At 34.2% G+C, this 22,013-nt stretch overlaps 1 protein-coding gene and 1 long non-coding RNA gene across 6 annotated transcripts in view; one reads left to right on the top strand and one right to left on the bottom strand.

Annotated features, from left to right (window-relative positions):
* DIPK1C (divergent protein kinase domain 1C) overlaps positions 1 to 22,013 on the bottom strand; it is a 151,448-nt gene that overhangs the window by 48,592 nt on the left and 80,843 nt on the right. For 2 of the 5 annotated variants that reach the window (XR_012427391.1, XR_010582775.2), the window contains exon 7: positions 19,176 to 19,293. The exons of the other annotated variants lie outside the window; for them this stretch is intronic. The gene's annotated coding sequence lies outside the window, so the exon portion shown is untranslated. Of the gene's footprint in view, positions 1 to 19,175; positions 19,294 to 22,013 lie in introns of those variants that run through there. 5 annotated transcript variants of the gene reach the window in all.
* Positions 11,824 to 20,587, top strand: LOC107128055 (uncharacterized). Its single transcript, XR_001486628.4, has 3 exons — positions 11,824 to 12,095; positions 12,459 to 12,568; positions 19,207 to 20,587. It is a non-coding gene; the product is annotated as an uncharacterized lncRNA (long non-coding RNA).

Below are 22,013 nucleotides of genomic sequence, written 5' to 3'. Positions count from 1 at the left end.
TGAGAGAAAAGTATATAAGATGGCAGCAAGATTATTGGCTCACTTGGAAGCATGGGGTTATCGTCAACCGCGATGAGAAGGAGTGGGCTTTGGAGTAAAAAGAGGACTGGGAATTGACCATGGGGTTTTACACATGGGGACCATTGTTACCCTGAGAAGCAGTTTCCATGGAGTGATGTAGAAGCCCTACTGGAGTGGATCTAAGAGAGAAGGGAGACCAGGATTGGAAATCGCAAGAACAGACAGCTCCTTAGGGAAGAGTCATCAGGGGACTCTTCTAAATCCTTATTTTCATTTTCCCCTAACTATCATTGCTTTTGATTATTTCCTTCTTTAAATGCTGTTCTCCCATGGCCGTTACGGTCTTACATCTCTGGATGCATTTTTTCAGTCTCCTTTACTGACTGGCATTAAGTACCCCAGGGACCTTGAAGGAAGAACACATTGGGTCACAGGAGAAATGGGAAGAAGGCCATTCCAAAGAGAAAGACTACAATGAGCAGAGGCATGAAGACGCATGTGTGTTTAGGGAGCAGTGGATGCTGATTCTGGTGTGTTCAGCATGAGCTTCATGTTGGGACTAGAATGACTGCAGATGAAACTAGAAGGTTGTCCCAGGCCAGGGACATTCATCCCGAGACTTTCAGAAAAGGAATCCAGAGGGCGGAGATAGAAAATCAGACCCCAGGGATAGACCCAGAAATGGCAGCTCCTGGAAAGCTGAGATCACCGTGTGCTATAGGGGTGGAGGCAGAGATGAAGCTGCATTTTCAAGCTTGAGTCACTGCAAGGAGAGTGTCGCTTCTCAAAAACAGAAAATGAAGGCGTGGTAGGAAACAATGTTAGCGGATAGATGCCTGGTTTATGTGTTATAAACTGGGTTGGTGGCATCAGCGGAAGACCCCGGTAAAGGTAACCCAACGATGAGATTGAATCTCAGGACGGGACAGCATTTGGGGAGTCATCCATGTAGACATGGCAGCTGGAGGTGTGTGTGCAAGTGCAGGGAGAGAAGCGCTGCTGATGCTGACAGAGCGGGGAGGGAGGAGACAGAAAGCAGAGGTTAGGTCAGGGAGGCCGGGGAGAAGGAAGCGCCAGGAGCTCACAGTGTCAAGTGCAGTGAAAAGTCCAGGCAAAGGACTTGGGAAGAGACGAGGGGACTTGGTGTCTGAGGGGGTCTGGGTGGCTGCCACAGTCCAAACTCAGTTCCTGAAGACATGAGGGGTGGCCGGACATGGAGGAGACGAGTGTCTGAGGCCTCTACGAGAAGTGTGGCTGTGAGGCAGCACAAAGAAAGAGCAAAGGAATCCTTGTTGTGTGAAGAAATGGATAGACACTTTATTATATAATTTATAATTATATATATTTATATATTATATATATTACACAATGTATAATTATATATAGTTGTATATTATATTTATTACATAATGTATAATTATATATAGTTGTGTATTATATTTATTACATAATGTATAATTATATATAGTTGTATATTATATTTAACACATAATGTATAATTATATATAGTTGTATATTATATTTATTACATAATGTATAATTATATATAGTTGTATATTATATTTATAAAAATCATATATAGCTGTATATATTTATTACATAATGTATAATTATATATAGTTGTGTATTATGTTTATTAAAATTATATATAGTTGTATATTCTATTTATTACATAATGTATAATTATATATAGTTATATATTATATTTATTAAAATTATATATAGTTGTATATTATATTTATTACATAATGTATAATTATATATAGTTGTATATTATATTTATTACACAATGTATAATTATATATAGTTGTATATTCTATTTATTACATAAAGTATAATTACATATAGTTGTAAATTTATTACATAATGTATAATTATGTATAGTTCTATATTATATTTATTACATAATGTATAATTATATATAGTTGTATATTATATTTATTACACAATATATAATTATATATAGTTGTATATTCTATTTCTTACATAATGTATAATTATATATAGTTGTGTATTATATTTTTTAAAATTATATATAGCTGGATATATTACATAATGTATAATTATATATAGCTGTATATTTATTAAAATTATATATAGTTGTATATTATATTTATTACATAATGTATAATTATATATAGCTGTACATTATATTTATTACATAATGTATAATTATATATGGTGGTATATTATATTTATTACATAATGTATAATTATATATAGTTGTATATTATATTTCTTACATAATGTATAATTATATATAGTTGTATATTATATTTATTACATAATGTATAATTATATATAGTTGTATATTATATTTATTATACAATGTATAATTATATTTAGTTGTATATTATATTTATTAAAATCATATATAGCTGTATATTTATTACATAATGTATAATTATATATAGTTGTGTATTATGTTTACTAAAATTATATAGAGTTGTATATTCTATTTATTACATAATGTATAATTATATATAGTTGAATATTATATTTATTAAAATTATATATAATTGTATATTCTATTTATTATATAATGTATAATTATATATAGTTGAATATTATATTTATTAAAATTATATATAGTTCTATATTCTATTTATTACATAATGTATAATTATATATAGTTGTATATTATATATTACATAATGTATAATTATATATAGCTGTATATTATATGTATTACATAATGTATAATTATATATAGCTGTATATTACATATGTTACATAATGTATAATTATATATAGCTGTATATTTATTACATCATTTATAATTATATATAGCTATATATTATATTTATTACATAATGTATAATTTTATATAGCTGTATGTTATATTTATTACATAATGTATAATTATATGTAGCTGTATAATATATTTGTTACATAATGTATAATTATATATAGTGGTATATTATATTTATTAAAATTATATATAGCTGTATATATTTATTACATAATGTATAATTATATATAGTTGTATATTATATTTACTAAAATTATATATATTTGTATATTCTATTTATTACATAATGTATAATTACATATAGTTGTATATTTATGACACAATGTATAATTAAATATAGTTGTGTATTATATTTATTACATAATGTATAATTATATATAGCTGTACATTATATTTATTACATAATGTATAATTATATATAGCTGTATATTATATTTATTAAATAATGTGTAATTATATATAGCTGTATATATTTATTAGATAATGTATAATTATATATAGTTGTATATTATATGTATAAAATTATATATAGTTGTATATTCTATTTATTACATAATGTATAATTACATATAGTTGTATATTTATAATGTAATGTAAAATTATATATAGTTGTATATTATATTTATTACATAATGAATAATTATATATAGTTGTATATTTATAAAAATCATATATAGCCATATATATTTATTACATAATGTATAATTATATATAGTTGTGTATTGTTTAATAAAATTATATATAGTTGTATATTCTATTTATTACATACTGTATAATTATATATAGTTGTATATTATATTTATTAAAATTATATATAGTTGTATATTATATTTATTACATAATGTATAATTATATATAGTTGTATATTATATTTATTACACAATGTATAATTATATATAGTTGTATATTCTATTTATTACATAATGTATAATTACATATAGTTGTAAATTTATTACGTAATGTATAATTATGTATAGTTCTATCTTATATTTACTACATAATGTATAATTATATATAGTTGTATATTATATTTATTACACAATATATAATTATATATAGTTGTATATTCTATTTCTTACATAATGTATAATTATATATAGTTGTATATTATATTTACTAAAATTATATATAGCTGTATATATTTATTACATAATGTATAATTATATATAGTTGTATATTATATTTATTAAAATTATATATAGTTGTATATTATATTTATTACATAATGTATAACTATATATAGCTGTATATTATATGTATTACATAATGAATAATTATATGTAGCTGTATATTATATTTATTACATAATGTATAATTATATATAGCTGTATATTATATTTATTACATAATGTATAATTATATATAGCTGTATATTATATTTATTACATAATGTATAATTATATATAGTTGTATATTTATTACATAATGTATAATTATATATGGTTGTATATTATATTTATTAAAATTATATATAGCTGTATACATTTGTTTCGTAATGTATAATTATATATAGTTGTATATTATGTTTATTAAAATTATATATAGTTGTATATTATATTTATTACATAATGTATAATTATATATAGCTGTATATTATATGTATTACATAATGTATAATTATATATAACTGTATATTATATGTATTACATAATGTATAATTATATATAGCTGTATATTATATTTATTACATAATATACAATTATATATAGTTGTATATTATATTTATTACATAATGTATAATTATATATAGCTGTATATATTATATTTATTGCATAATGTATAATTATATATAGTTGTATATTGTATTTATTACATAATGTATAATCATATATAGTTGTATATATTTATTACATAATGTATAATTATATATAGTTGTATATTCTATTTATCACATAATGTATAATTATATATAGTTGTATATTCTATTTATCACATAATGTATAATTATATATAGTTGTATATTCTATTTATCACATAATGTAAAATTATATATAGGTGTATATTCTATTTATTACATAATGTAAAATTATATATAGTTTTATATTATATTTATTACATAATGTAAAATTATATATAGTTGTATATTATATTTATTATAATTATATATAGCTGCATATTATGTTTATCATAATTATATATAGTTGTATATTATATTTATTTTATAATGTATAATTATATATAGTTGCATATTATTTTTATTACATAATGTATAATTATACATAGTTGTATATTATATTTACTACATAATGTATAATTATAGTTGTATATTTTATTTATTAAAATAATATATAGTTGTATATTATATTTATTACACAATGTATAATTATATATAGTTGTATATTATATTTATTACATATTGTATAATTATATATAGTTGTATCTTATATTTATTACAAAATGTAAAATTATATATAGTTGTATATTATATTTATTAAAATTATATATAGTTGTGTATTATATTTATTGCATAATGTATGATTATATCTAGTTGTATGTTATATTTATTGCATAATGTATGATTATATCTAGTTGTATATTTATTGCATAATGTATGATTATATCGAGTTGTGTGTTATATTTATTGCATAATGTATGGTTATATCGAGTTGTGTGTTATATTTATTGCATAATGTATGGTTATATCGAGTTGTGTGTTATATTTATTGCATAATGTATGGTTATATCGAGTTGTGTGTTATATTTATTGCATAATGTATGGTTATATCGAGATGTGTGTTATATTTATTGCATAATGTATGGTTATATCGAGTTGTGTGTTATATTTACTGCATAATGTATGGTTATATCGAGTTGTGTGTTATATTTACTGCATAATGTATGGTTATATCGAGTTGTGTGTTATATATACTGCATAATGTATGATTATATCGAGTTGTGTGTTATATTTACTGCATAATGTATGATTATATCTAGTTGTATGTTATATTTACTGCATAATGTATGATTATATCTAGTTGTATGTTATATTTACTGCATAATGTATGATTATATCTAGCTGTATGTTATATTTACTGCATAATGTATGATTAGATCTAGCTGTATGTTATATTTACTGCATAATGTATGATTAGATCTAGCTGTATGTTATATTTACTGCAAAATGTATGAATATATCTAGCTGTATGTTATATTTACTGCATAATGTATGATTATATCTAGCTGTATGTTATATTTACTGCATAATGTATGATTATATCTAGCTGCATGTTATATTTACTGCATAATGTATGATTATATCTAGCTGCATGTTATATTTATTACATAATGTATAATTATATATAATTGTATATTATATTTATTACATAATGTATAATTATATATACTTGTATATATTTATTACATAATGTATATTTATACATAGTTGTATATTAAATTTATTACATAATGTATAATTATACATAGTTGTATATTATATTAAAATTATATATAGTTGTATATTATATTTATTACATAATGTATAATTATATATAGTTGTATATTATATTTATTACATAATGTATAATTATATATACTTGTATATTATATTTGTTACATAATGTATAATTATATATACTTGTATATTATATTTATTACATAATGTATAATTATATATACTTGTATATTATATTTATTACATAATGTATATTTATACATAGTTGTATATTATATTTATTACATAATGTATATTTATACATAGTTGTATATTTATTAAAATTATATATAGTTGTATATTATATTTATTACATAGTGTATAATTATATATAGTTGTATATTATATTTATTACATAATGTATAATTATATATACTTGTATATTATATTCATTACATAATATATAATTATATATAGTTGTATATTATATTTATTAAAATTATATATAGTTGTATATTATATTTATTACATAGTGTATAAATATATATAATTGTATATATTTATTACATAATGTATAATTATATATAGTTGTATATTTATTGCATAATGTATAATTATATATAGTTGCATATTATATTTATTATATAATGTATAATTATACATAGTTGTATATATTTATTACATAATGTATAATTATACATACTTGTATATATTTATTACATAATGTATAATTATGTATAGTTGTATATATTTATTATATAATGTATCAGTATATATAATTGTATATATTTATTACATAATGTATCATTATATATAGTTGTATATTATATTTATTACCTAATGTATAATTATATATAGTTGTATATTATATTTATTACATAATGTATAATTATATATAGTTGCATATTATATTTTTTATAATTATATATAGTTGTATATTATATTTATTACATAATGTATAATTATATATAGTTGTATATATTTATTACATAATGTATAATTATATATAGTTGTGTATTATATTTATTACATAATGTATAATTATATATAGTTGTATATTATATTTATTACACAATGGATAATTATATATAGTTGTACATTATATGTATTACATAATGTATAATTATATATAGTTGTACATTATATTTATTAAAATTATATATAGTTGCATGTTATATTTATTACCTAATGTATCATGATATATAGTTGCATGTTATATTTATTACCTAATGTATCATGATATATAGTTGTATGTTATATTTATTACCTAATGTATCATGATTTATAGTTGCATGTTATATTTATTACCTAATGTATCATGATATATAGTTGCATGTTATATTTATTACCTAATGTATCATGATATATTGTTGCATGTTATATTTATTACCTAATGTATCATGATATATAGTTGCATGTTATATTTATTACCCAGTGTATCATGATATATAGTTGCATGTTATATTTATTACCTAATTTATCATGATATACAGTTGCATATTATATTTATTACCTAATTTATCATTATATATATTTATATATTATATTTATTACCTAATTTATCATTATATATTTACATATTATATATATTTATTACATAATTTATAATTATAATTTGTATAATTTAGCCAGGAAATTCAAAAATATCTAGTGAGAATATAAAAATAGGTAGGATTTTTCCATTTTAACCTTTTCCCCTCTGATTTTTTAAATCTGGAGAATCTGCTACCACTTAATATTAACAGAAGAAAACTCATAAATGGTCATCTTAGTTTATTGAAGAGTAATATGACTGAATTTTTAAATATTACATGTATTTTTACTCCTGTGTTCTGCAGTAAAAATTTTCCTAATTTCCATAAAAAATAAAATGCATTCATGTTTTATTGTATTCCACAAAGATCATCCTATATACTAATATATATTCATTGTACTATGAAATCCCTGAATTTAAAAATATTCAAGAAATGTTTCGCTATTTGCATTCAAAGATTATATATTATACACTTTGATACTATGAAATTATATAGAGTATACACACAATATTTTAAATTTTGTTCCACTAGCTTCTTTCCAAAGCATCGAAAGGAATTATTTCTCCTTGACAGCCTGTATTCCTGTATAAGAAGTACAAATCTGCAATGTCCTCAAGGAGAAAATTGGCAAAACATTATTGTTGTATGGTTTATTCTATATCTACTTCACCACTAAAATAATTTTGAAATAAAATCTTCACATCTGTGAAGAACATGAGTTAAGCTGCCTTAAAATAAAGTCCTGGGTCAGTGCTTAGAGGGAACATACATCAGTATAATCATTTAGCTAAAATGAATAACATAATGGAATTTTATAAACAAACTGTTTAAACCATTACGAAGTCTTATTATTTTATTCTGCTAACTCACAGAACAATAAAGTTTTTATTTCTGAGAATAAAAATTTTATATAAATTTTCAAATTCATTTCTAGTTCTGCTGTTTACCAATATTGCCATACTGAAACAAAGCAGCATATTAAGCAATATATAAATATATTAAGCAAAGAGAGCCTCACTACCTTCTTTTCCTCTTTAGTTCTAAAGTCTTGTTTTGGTCTGAATCAGAATTTGAAAACTAATCGCTTTCTGCTGGGGCCAATGGCAGCCTGGGTTATTCAAATTTGTTTCTCATGGACAACAGCTCATCATGCTGGATTAATTTTTTAAAGTTTATAGAAACATCAAAGAACCAAAATAATATAAGGAATTACCTGTCTAAAACCAGAAAGGTAAGCAGAAGCCAAAGTGAACTTTGCTCCGAAAAGATTTGATAACCCAGATTTGAAGGTAAGCTGCAGTTTCGACGACGCAGAGGAAGGAGGGCAACAGAAACAAAGAAGTCCAGGTCCCACCAAAGCTGGGAGTCTCCCCAGAGCTGCCCACCAATCCCAGCCGCACACACATTTTGCTGGGTCCCTGCAGGGATACACCCTCGGAGTAAACCTACATGAGTTACCAGCTCCACTCCCTCCACCCACAGGGCACCGTGGGGGTCTATTGCCTTGGTACTGAATAAAGTAGGGGAAAAGCATCCCTGAAAAAACCCCCTCACCATCCTTGGTGGATTTCAGCCTATATTCATATCACCAACGTGATCCAGGAAACCTCAAACCAAGAATTTAGTTTAAAATAACATGAGAAATCTCAAAAACATTAGGGAGAAAAATGAAACTTTACTGAGTGGCATTAAAGGAAATCAAAGTAAATGGAGAACTCTGGTACGTTCATAGATTGGTCTTGGAGATGTGGATGTAACTCATTCCAGAGACGAGAGTGAGCAAGGAGATCTTTATGAGCAAACAGGTGGCACTTTTTCCTGCTGAACCTAAACCATCAGCTGCTGTCTTGGCAGTGTGAGACTGGGATCCACACAAAAACGATGGTAACTGGTCCCAGTGATGTCTGAGTGCCAGTGAAACAGTGCTTGAAGCCAGCTCTGCAGTCTTGGGGACAAAAAATTTCCCTTTGCTTTTGAGCTGGTTTATGTTGGGTATTATTGACTCTTGTGACTCAAGGAGTCATCACCAGTGCACACCCTAATTATAAAGAGTTTATACAGAAAAATGTGAAGAAGGAAATTAAAAATCACCCCAAACCCCACTGCCCCAAAATAGTCATTGTCAACACATTGGCATTCTTCCCTCTAGATTTTCATGTGTATGTGTAGAAACCTATTATTTATTCTTACAAAATTCCTGGCATACTGCCTGTTTTGTACCCTGATTTGTTTCAGTTAACATTGTTTAACATTGTTTTATATAACCCTCATTTGTTGAATAGGCTTCAAAAATTATTTTAAGAAATGTATAAATTTTCATTATGTGAATATGCCAAAACATAATAATTGTTTTATTATTATCCTACTTTTTTTTTTTTTTTTTTTTTTTTGTAGAGACAGAGTCTCACTCTGTCGCCCAGGCTGGAGTGCAGTGGCATGATCTTGGCTCACTGCAACCTCTACCTCACAAGTTCAAGCAATTCTCCTCCCACAGCCTCCCGAGTAGCCGGGACTGCAGGCGCACACCACCATGCCTGGCTAATTTCTTTGTATTTTAATAGAGACGGTGTTTCACTATGTTGCCCAGGCTGGTCTCAAACTCCTGAGCTCAGGCAGTCCGCCCACGTTGGCCTCCCGAAGTGCTGGGATTACAGACATGACATCCTACCCTTTTTTTTTTTTTTTGGTTTTTCCCAAGTTTATTAATTGAAGGTATCACTTTTCAGAGAGTGCTAGATTTATATAGTTTCTGATCCAAACCTCTTGCCCTATTAGTGCCCAGGCTTTGTCTCTTGTCCCTTTTTTCTTTTTTTACAAACCTTAACAAACCTGCACGTTACCTACATGTACCCTAGAACTTAAAGTATAATAAAAAAAAAATTAAAAAAATAAAAAAAAAAAGACATCCTACTCTTTTTAAGTAGCTGTTGAGTTTGAAAACTACTCCATTAGCAGAAATTTAGTAAACCATTTTTGACTCCTGGGACTCTCTCCTATTATGAGCATCGAGGATACAGAAATAAAAATCCCGATAGTCAAAGTGCACCTCGTGGGTTAGGGACCAGCCATTCTGACTCGAATGAAACCTACACCATCCGTGTAGGGAGAAGCACAGGGTCTGCGTCGACTGTCTACGTGACCCTTTTATCTCTGCTATTGCTAGGGAAAAAACTGGGAATAATTATACAACCTTACTAGGTGAATCCTTTATTTAAAACAAAACAAAACAAAAACAGTGATACTACTTTAGCCAATAGCATTTCATCATACTGGCAGATTAATGAGTTTACAGCAACTAGAATTTACTGGGATTCTTTCTACTTTGAAAAGCTAACAAAAAAAGAAATACAAACTAAGTAAAATGTGCTACCTTTAGAAATTTTTTTAATGATGATTTGTAGTTAGGAAACAGAGTTTATATAAATTTGCAGGTATTCACCTTGACCCTGAATGTTTTTATTTCTATTTTTATTGTATGAAAAAATTTAAAATTTGTACAGTTGCTTTTCAAGGTCACAAAAGAATAGCTTTTTGATCAGTATTATTATTTATACCAAATTCTGAAAAAATATATATAATAATATGTTAGATTGTACTATATTTTATAATTAAAGGCACTTTCACTACAATTTTCCGTTGTTGTTCCTTATAATATCTTGAGGTTATTATTTTCATTGAGATTAAAAAATTGATGTGGAGAGAATTTATAAAATATGCTCAAAGTCATACAACTAACTACATGGCAATGCTAAGGTTGGAACCCAGGTGTTCAGACTCTTAGATTTTTACTTTCAGGTGGCTATGGCTCCTGACCTTCTAAAAGAGCGACATTCACAAAAAAGTAAGTTAGCCTTTCCTGAGCCAAGTAAGGAATAAGAATCCATCCTTGAATGTGGGGAGCTGAGAGCAGTTCTGAAGATGAAGATTTCAGCCACCCCGTGGACCCTGTAACTTCCTTCCTGCTCTTTCTCCTCCTCTGGTAAGAATGGGTGAGAGAGAAGAGTTCTCCTAATCCAGAGTGTAATTAACCTCCACTGCGTTCCTCTTGAGAAGCACAAGTTCTGGCCAGCCAACAAGTGGTCTATTTAAAGTAAGAAAGATAAAGGGTGAAAATGGAAAGGTGGCCTGGCAGGTGGGGAGCCTCCAGTGTCCAATCTGCTGTCCAACCAGCTGAGCTCTTTTCGCCCTGGAGTGGGGGGATCCTGTTTTTGTTATTGATAAGTTCTGGTTGTCTTTTGGACAGCCGCTTGCAGGGGAGAGATCCAGCACAATTGCAAGGAAATGGATTTCGTTTTTTGGAAGTTTAGAAAGTGGAACAAAAAATGATTTGTCTTCCACATCCATTATTTATGTAGGAAAATGTGTCTATTAAGAAGAAGGAAATTCTTTAGGAGAAGGAAATCACTTCATTTAACTGGTAAGACTATAAAATGCTTTCTGGAGATAGTATTGCAATTTTTAACTTCTGAGTGAATTGAAAAGTCCTAGAAATAAGCAGAATTTTCAGAAAATGTGGTTGCCAACCAATACGCCCACAGCTTCGTAGAACTAGATCAGAAGCCTCACATATGACCTGCTATGGCATGAAATGTAAATCATATGAGGCTGCTGGAGAAGCTTATACTATAAATGGTTAGTGATAAGAACGTGAATTGAACTGTGGTCTTAGGTCTGCAGTTGGCTTGCATGGCTTTTACTTTCGGGGCCTCTTTTTTAAAAAAATCAACTCATGTGAGTTCCAGAAAATAACAATATCTCATACTCTCTGTTTCCAATTTAGTTTAATTTAATAGATATCCACATAATGAAGATGCTGAGAGATAGACCTGAGGACAAAGAGGGGGAAGGAAGCTCCAAGATGGAGCTACTTGTGACCCACGCGAATCTAAGGTATTACTATTTGATGTGTCTTCTTCAGGATCAACTAGAGAACAAGAGTACACCAGAAAACGATTCTTCTCCTCACTTGAAAAGCAAATGCAAGTTGTTATACTGTGCAATAGGAAGCACTATGAATAAATAGCCAGGACCTAGCATATCTTAAATTTTAAGGGGAGGAGGGGGAAACGCCCCCTCCAAAAACTAAGTGACTCAGAAAAGCAGGAGATAGTCACCTAAAAGTTTGCTTGTTTAAGAATGGATAGGGGAACAGGATTCACAGCTATAGTCAGTATTGCAAACGGGAAGTGTGGACAGATGGGAGGCAGAGTCCACCCAGCATCTTATCAATCCCAGCAGGATTACTGCGGGCCTCCAGGATGGCTCCCACGGAGTCCCACCTTCCTCTGCATGTGCCCTGTGTCATCTCTTCCCATAGCCAAGCCTCAATCAAATCCCTGACCCACAGAAACTGCAAGGGGTAAATATTCACGGCTGTTTTCAGCCACAGGATGCTGGGGTTAATTTGTTACACGGCAATAGATAACTAACACAGTGGTGCAGTGTGGGAATAAGGTCAAGAATGAGGGGTTGCAAGCCAAATGGCTAGGTAAGCCCTTGAGAACAGTCATATGAAAAATCTGAGAAAACGTCTGTGCAAATTAGACGGGGGTCACTCTCACCTCGCTTTGCGTAGGAGGAGAACAAAGCTCTGAAGCCTTACTACCCAAAACAGATTCCTCAGAAAGTCTGGGGAAACCTGTGTTCTCACCAAGTCTACCCACTCCATGGGAAACATGATCTAACTGTTATCTCAAGATTGGGACATGATGCAATGCCAGGGTTTCTTTCCCTGGTTAACTCCCCACGGTGTTGCTGACATACCAGTTCTGTCAGAGAGCCTGGTCAACCCGAGTCAGGGTTAGGTGCCCCCTTCCCAGCACCCTGTCTTTTCCCTTGCATGGGACTTTCTTGGTTTTGTAATTGCTCTTTTACTTCTCTCTGGGCTGTGCTGGGCTCCTGAGCCAGTCCTGGGAGGAAGGGGCCATGTGGCATTGACATGCCTGGCAGCCTGGAAAGAAAGCCAAGGCTGTGAGAGGCAAGGTGACCTCTGCATGACATTAGTTCAGCAGGCCGGTGACACACAGAGCAAGAATTGGATCTTTCAATGCTTAGCGCAGCATTCTCCCTGCTAAGCCACACAGTTCGTCGCTACTTTCAAGCAGTGTTTAAAAACGCGAGATCTAGGCCGGGCACAGTGGCTCACCCCTGTAATCCCAGCACTTTGGGAGGCCAAGGTGGGCAGATAACCTGAGGTCAGGAGTTCGAGACCAGCCTGGCCACCATGGTGAAACCCCATCTCTACTAAAAATACAAAAATTAGCCAGGCATGCTGGCGGGCGCCTGTAATCCCAGCTACCTGGGAGGCTGAGGCAGGAGAATTGCTTGAACACAAGAGGCAGAGGTTGCGGTGAGCAGAGATCGCACCACTGCACTCCAGCCTGGGTGAGAGAGTGGGACTCCATCTCAAAAACTAAAAACATTAAAAAAAAATTTTTTTAAATGCAAAAATTAGCTGGGCATGGTGGTGTGTGCCTGTAATCCCTGCTACGTGGGAGGCTGATGCAAGAAAATTGCTTGAAGCCGGGAGGTGGCGGTTTCAGCGAGCCGAGATTGTGCTGCTGTACTCCAGCCTGGGCGACAAGGGGGAAACTCTGTCTCAAAAAACAAAACAAAACAAATAAACGTGTGATCTAAAGGAACGATCTAGAAGGCATGTTCACGTGGTCATTTTCATGGGTGTCAGCAGTCTCCGCTGCATGTACATACAACTCCTTTGAAAACCTTTCTTCAGATTGGTAACTCTGCGTCTTTTCTGTCCTTCCCTGTTCCCATGTAACCTCACTGCTCAGTTCACTCAGGGGTGGCCAAGGCTTTGAGGGCAGCACCCGGAGCTAATCTATTTGAAAAACGCCTCCTGAAGTCAGGGAGCGCCTTCCCTGCTTCTCCTCTGTTGTCCTTGACAATCACTCTTAATTGGTTTGCACCAGTGCTCTGAAATCTTCCTAGTTTACAGCACTGAGAACTTTTTGAGAAACAAGCATAAATGCTCCTTAGTTATCAGCAGAGAGGCTTGGCCCTCAGAGATTGTGATCAAGCATCCAAAGTCCATCGAATGGTAACACATTTCCCTGCCAATCCCCGTCCCCAGCCAGAGTTGTTTTGCAGGCAGGGGAGCCGGGGGACTGACAGAGCCCCCAACACACGTGGCCATGTGATCCACTGCCTCAGAAGGTCCCCAGGAAATTTGGTAAACTTGCTACGGCTCCCGTTGTAAATGACAGCTAATGGTTACAACTGAGATTTTCATGGCATATCTATAAAACAAAGAACTTTTATATCTTGTAAAATTGAGCAAGTGTGGTATTTCCCAGAGCAATAAATTCAGCCGTTTTCCTCCCAAGAACTTTGGAATTTTGTTAACCAAAGTAAACCACACTATGTACAGGGCTGCTGAGATGAAACAAAGGAAAGTATTTTTAGTTATGTTTCTCTTTAAGGAGATTTACCACATTTCATTACTCTGCTGCCTACTATTGCTCTGTGGTCCCTAAGGAAATAAGGAGATGAAATTGAGAATAAAAACAACATAAAGGAGGATATTCAATACCCCATGTTGCATATACTCAATCGGGTCACACAGTGATTAAATTTAGCTCTAGTTAACCTGATTTCAAGTGCGGTTCAATTCTGGGGCTATGAAAAACAGAATACTTGTTCTAAATTATCAGAAAATATTTATATTGAAACACGTAGTTTTGAGTTTCCCTGCTGTATAGGAATACTAACACACAGAAGGCAGGTTCTACTTTCAGAGATCACCGAACATGGCATTTGCCATCAATTTCACAACTTTATTTAGCCAAGGAGAACATTAACCTGCACTCCTCATTGATCACCTCTTCACACACGTGTGTACACACACACACACCCATCTGCAACATCTCGGCCCTGTCGTGTCTAGGAAAGAATATAGATTTCCATCGTCTGATGGGAACTGTGACATTTTGACAGGCAGCTCCATTTAGATTTAGTCCTCCAAAATTTTGCGAACCTTGAATGTGTTGTCACGTTGTTTGGAGAGAGGCTCCAAATTGTGGAAAATCTGCGTAGGTCAAGAGAAAGAATTTTCAGACCCTTAAAGCTGATGATATAACCAGGCTGTGGAATTTCTTCCTGGGGAAAGGGAGGACTGGGGTTTCTAAATCAGATTGGCGCTGTCTTGCCTGAACTGGTTTTAACTAGTAATTCTGCAAGGAAAGTATGGAGATGCCCCAGGTGTCCCCTCAAGATTCCTCAAGCCTGCCTGCGGTTGACTGAGTCACAGGACACAGAACAGAAAGGGATCTTCCTCCTTGTGAGCCCAGAGCCTCCACGTGGCAGGGAGGGAGGTGGAATATGAGGACGCCATGCAGTTCCCACTCACACGATGAGTATGAGCAAATACCACGATGTCACTTTGTGTATTTCCATCTTCCTCTTGTTTCTTTTAAAAAGTTTTTATTGTGAATAATATCATGGATTCAAGAGAGTTCATGCAGTCATATGTACAATTGAAAGGATAATAGTGAATAATAATGAAACAGAGACCTTGCACTCTCTCCCAGGCTGAGACAGACCCCCGCAGGCACTGCAGAAGCTTCCTAAGGGCTCTTCCAGGGGTCGCCCTTGCTTTTCTTTAGGGTTTCACCACTGATGTATCCATCTCTATACAGTACATCTGAATGTCATCTAAATGGACTCAATACTGTATGTGTTTTTCTGTGACTTTTTTCTTTTTTTCAACATTATGTTTTGAAGTTCAACCATGACAATGCCTTAGTTGTAGTTTATCCATTTTCCTTTAGATATACAATCTCATCATATGAATCTACCATAATTTATCTACTCCACCGTTGAAGCAATTTGGATCATCCCCAGTTGTCATTGTCATTTGTTTGTTTTTGTTTGTGTGTGATTTGCACATGCGTAAGTTTCTCTGGACACTAGAGGTGAAAGTGAAGGGAGGGCTACCTTTAAATTGAAGTGGCATTTGAGCCGAGTCCCCAGCGGTAAGAAAGAGGCAGCCACATGAACAGAGCAGAGTGCTCCAAACAGGAGCGAAGCGTGCCAAGGCTGCGGTGAGAAGCTTGGGGTGCTAGAGGAAGAACAAGAAGGCCCTAGCGGCCAGTGCATTGGGATCCCAGGGGAAAGCCGTAGAGATGAGATCTAAAAGGCAGACCAACGCAAGATCACACAGACCAGTCAAGGCTGGATGCAGTGAGTGGAGTACAGGGGCTATTCTGGGTAACATGTAGGGAATGGATTATACTTGTACAAAACAGAAGGCAGGAGGGCCATTAGGAGGCTGTTGAAATAATCCAGGCAACATGCAATGGTGGCTTAGATAAGAGGAGCCAGAGGTGGAGAGATGAGAACGAACTGAAAACTTTTGGAAAGAGAGAGATGCCTTTGTTGCTGGGTTGGACATGAAGGGTGAAAAAAAAAAGAGAGCAATTGAGCTTGAGTCCTGAATTCCTGCCTTGAAAAACCAGGTGACTGTAATGGTGGGTACTGGAGAAGCGGAAGGCTAGGGGAAAGGCAGAGGTATTTTAGAGATATGAGGAAAATAAAACTTTTGTGTTAGCGATATTAGGTTTGAGATGCATAATAGACACCCAGAGAGTAGCTGGCGGGCAGTTACGGCGCTGCCTCTGAGAAAGGTCTGGGTTGGAGAAGTCAGCGTGGTATCATCAGCAGATCCCTGGTAGTCAAAGCCACGGGAGAAAATAAGATTACCCCAGGAATGTCTAGAAAAGAAGAGGTCCAAAAGGAAACCCTTAAGTACTCTCAACAGTTTTTAGACCAGATGAGGGAGAAAAGCCAGCAGAGGATGCAGGGGTGAGAGGAGAGGCAAAAGGGTTGGGGTGGCAGAAGCCAGGAGCTGAGAGTGTGTCTGGGAAGCCAGGAGCTGAGAGTGTGTCTGGGAAGCCAGGAGCTGAGAGTGTCTGGAAGGAGGGTTTGCGCTACTGAATGCTGCCAATGGGCTAGACAAGATGAGGACAGAGGCGTGGATCTGATCAGCAATGGGTGGTCACCTTGGAGAAAGCAGTTTTAATTCAGGGGTAGGGGACGTACCTGGTCAGCATGCATGGGAGTGAACACTGGGTAAGGAAATGGGGACTGTAACCAAGATCAGATCTTCCCATAATAAGTGTAGCCTTCAAGGGAGCCAGGGATATCAGGGTAAAGCTGGAGGGGAATGCAGAGTGAGAAGAGGGCTTTTGTTCGTTTGTGATGGAGACTATTAGAGAATGTGTGTGCAGATGGGAAGAATTCATGGGAGAGGGAGACGTTGCTGGAGCAGGAGAGAACGTGGCTAACTGCAGGGATGAGGTCCTGAGAAAGCAAAAGATGGCCCAGAACACAAGAGGAGAAGGGGACCTGTGATTCAAGCTGAGATGCTCACACAGAGTAATTTATATTAGTAAAAAAAGTAGGAGCAACCTAAATGTGCAACAAGAGAAAAATAGTTGTTTAAAAAGTTATAGCATATCCACAAAATAGAAAGTTACAAAAATTACTTTTTTTTTGAGACAGAGTCTTGATCTATCGCCCAGGCTGGATTGCAATGGCATGATCTTGGCTCACTGCAACCTCTGCCTCCAGGGTTCAAACCATTCTCTGGCCTCAGCCTCCCAAGTAGCTGGGATTATAGGTGCCCGCCACCACGCCCAGATAATTTTTGTATTTTTAGTAGAGACAGGGTTTCACCATGGTAGCCAGGCTGGTCTCGAACTCCTGACCTCATGATCCGCCTGCCTTGGCCTCCCAAAGTGCTGGGATTACAGGCATGAGCCACTACGCCTGACCAAAAATCACTTTTTTGGGTTATGATGTATGTGAAAAAAGTAATCTACAAAAAATTCTAATTTTGAGAAGAAAAATACACATCTGTCTGTACATGTACAAAAAGTATGAAAAGAAATGCATCAAGACATTACCAATGGGCTGGGAGCGGTGGTTCACGCCTGTAATCCCAGCACTTTGGGAGGCCAAGGCGGGCAGATCATTTGAGGTCAGGAGTTGAGGCCAGCTTGACCAACATGGTGAAACCCCACCTCTCCTAAAAGTACAAAAATTAGCCAGGTGTGGTGGCGAGCACCTATAATCCCAGCTACTTGGGAGACTGAGGCAGGAGAATTGCTTGAACCTGGAAGGTGGAGGTTGCAGTGAGTCGAGATCATGTCATTCCACTGAAGCCTGGGCAACAAAGCAAGACTCTGTCTCAAAAAAAAAAGACAGTACCAGTGATTATTTTATGTATTATTTTGGGTGACCCATTTTTAAATACTTTTAAAAAGTGTCCAAACCATCCATAATGAATGTGAATTATTTGTATTATCAAGGAAAAGATCATTCATATTATTGTTTTTTTTAAAAAGGTGGTACGAGGCACTGCATTTTGTCTTCAGGCCGGATAGCTATTTCGTTTTGTTTGATATATGCAAAAATACCACAGGAGTGATAGTGTTAAATTTACGTTAATTCTACTTCGATTTTCTTGTCTTATTCTTACCTTATCTGTTTTACCTCCTTTGTGGCTTTAGGCCTGTTTCACTCAGAGATGTCACATTATGGCTTGTGCCGTTTCTAGTGCACTACGAAACCTCCCAGATCCTTTTGAACATGCGAAGCTAAAAAGTAAAGAGTCCAGTCAGAAAAGCCTAACAGGAACCTGCCAGATAACTTCACCCCAGTGGCACTCATTAGAGGGGGTGACTACATTGCAGGACCCTGTACACTTCCAGGGAATCCCAGTAACATGTTTAACTGAGAAATGACAGTTTTAAGGAACTGAAGCCCCCAAAGCAGATCCATTTTCTCAGTGATGAATACTTCAGTAGCTACTGGAGCCAGGACAAGTGGCTTCTCAGGAACCTCATGAGCCCCCAACAGAATTCAGGGCTGCTATTAAAAAAGAAAGACAAATGGATGCTGGGAGATGCCCAATGTTGACTGCGAACTGTGATCCAGGAAAGCTGATCTTCTCAACCTGTAACCACAAACTCAGTGGTCATGTTTCCAGTAAAATAGGCTTTCACTCATTTGTCAAATAGATATTAAGCACTCAATAAGTGCCAGAAACTGTGCAGGGGGACAGATAAACAATCTGATACACAAGACGAGACCCATCTGCTAGGGAAGACAGACAATTAAAGAAATCACCAGCATAGGTTAAATGCCACCACAAAGGAAGTACAATGAGCTAGAACGGAAGCATATAGCAGGACCCAGGCTTCCAGAAAGAAGAGAAATTCCATGGGTGGGAATTAGCAGGGTGAATTGGAAATAAGAGTGGTCAGGCAAGGCAATGTCTGTGAGATGGCCCAGAGAAGACCATGAGAGCTTTAAGGAACTAGAGACGTCAGTAAGGCTGAAGTGCAAGGAGAAAGTAGTGGTGAGAGGCACAGCTGACCAGAAAGAACTGGGGATTTGGGATTGGATATGACTTAAGATAGGAGGATCTGGAGGCTGTGACAGCAGAACAGAGGGAAGGAAACTGATTAAGAGTTGTTTAGGAAGTACAATTGACAGGACTTACTATTAACTGAATATGGTAAAAGCTTAGATGACTGACGTTAGACTTTTCTTTGCCAATAAAAGCATGAAATGCTATAAATATTTCTCAAATCACTGCTTTAGCTATATCTCATGGTTTTGACACATAATATTTTCATTTTTATTCAGTTTAAAATACTTTCCAATTTCTGTTTAGAAGCTTATTAATTTCCAAATATTTGTGGCTTTTCCATATATTATATCTTTCTCTTATTGCTGTTTAGTTTTATTCCACTGTGGTTATCTATTTTAAATTTATGTAAGCTCATTTTATAGCCCAATGTATGATCTGGTGTAGCAAATGTTTTATGAGCACTTATGAAAATATGTATTCTGCTGTTGTTGAGTAAAGTCATCTATAAATGTCAATGAGGTCAATTTGATTAATACTGTGTTTGAGTCTTTATATTCTTACTGATTTTTTATTTACTTGTTCTATAAATTATTCAGAAATTAGTTTGATTCCCTTGAGGTTTACTTATAAGCTTTTTTGGGCCTAGAGTAGCCTTTATTCCAGGACTGATTTGACTCCTCTTCCAAGTCATGGTCTTTCTGGGGCTTGTTCTAAATGCCCCATATATTCAGTGAGGTCTCTCTCTCTGGCTAGAGGGAACTTGAGTGATTTTTGGCTTTGCAATTTTAGGGAATTGTTCATTTTAGAACTCCTTGCTGGGTGCAGTGGCTCATGCCTGTTAATCCCAGTGCTTTGGGAGACCGAGGCTGGCAGATCACTTGAGGCCAGGAGTTTGAGACCAGCCTGGCCAGCATGGTGAGCCTTCATCTCTACTGAAAATACAAAAATTAGCAGGGTGTGGTGGTGGGTGCCTGTAATTCCAGCTACTCAAAAGGATGAGGCACAAGAATCCCTTGAACATGGGAGGTGGAGGTTGCAATGAGCCGAGATCATGCCACTGCACTGCACTCCAGCCTGGGCGACAGAGCGAGTGAGACTCCATCTCAGAAAAAAAAAACAAAAAAAAAAACTCCTCATAATTACTCTTTCACCAGAAGCTTTTCTTATCTGGCCTTATATTTCTATAGACTTGTGTTTTTAAAAGATTCCATGAACTCCTGTGCAGATTTCTGGAGTACTTTTATCTGTGTAGCCCCTTCCCTTGAGAACTCTGCCCCACAGGTTCTTCACGGAGCCGCTTGACCTTCCAGGTCTCTGGCCTCTGTCTCTTCAGCTCTGTGAAGCTGCCTCACTATTTGGGAGCTCTCCCTCCCTGGACTGTAGCCCAGGAGTTACCTCTCGGCAGAAAGGCCAGCTGATGGTAGGGCTCACCTTGTTTTCTTCCTTTTTCTCAGGAATCACAGTCTTGTTTTGCCCTATATCCAAATAGTTGCTTTCTATATTCTATCCTTTTTTTATAGTTGCTTACAGAGGGAGGGAGATCACAGGCCGTCTTACTCCCTCATGGCCAGAAGCATGTGTACCCTCATTAATGAGATCCAGAGACTATGGAGAAAGCAATGAGTCAGGGACAGTTTAGAGGCTCCTGCCATGAGCAAGCAGGTGGATGATGGTCCCATTCATGGAGATGACAAAATCCAGGGTGATAAACATGGGTAGGGGAGGGCACGAAAGAACCCCTTGGGTTTACTGTTGCACGTGTTGGATCTGAGTTAATTCCAAGTCATTAAAGAAGCGAGAAAGCAGCGGAGCTTACAGGACAACTCCCTCAGGCGCTTTCACCTGTCTCTTCATTCCACCCTGGGCTGCAGTTGCCATGCGCTAGTGACCCCTTCCCAGGGTAATCAGCAGTGATTATACCCACTTATTTTAGAAGAAAAG

This window comes from Macaca fascicularis, chromosome 18 (assembly GCF_037993035.2).
Source record: "Macaca fascicularis isolate 582-1 chromosome 18, T2T-MFA8v1.1".
In the NCBI taxonomy this organism is placed as follows: domain Eukaryota; kingdom Metazoa; phylum Chordata; class Mammalia; order Primates; family Cercopithecidae; genus Macaca; species Macaca fascicularis.
This window is presented reverse-complemented; position numbering and strand designations above follow the sequence as displayed.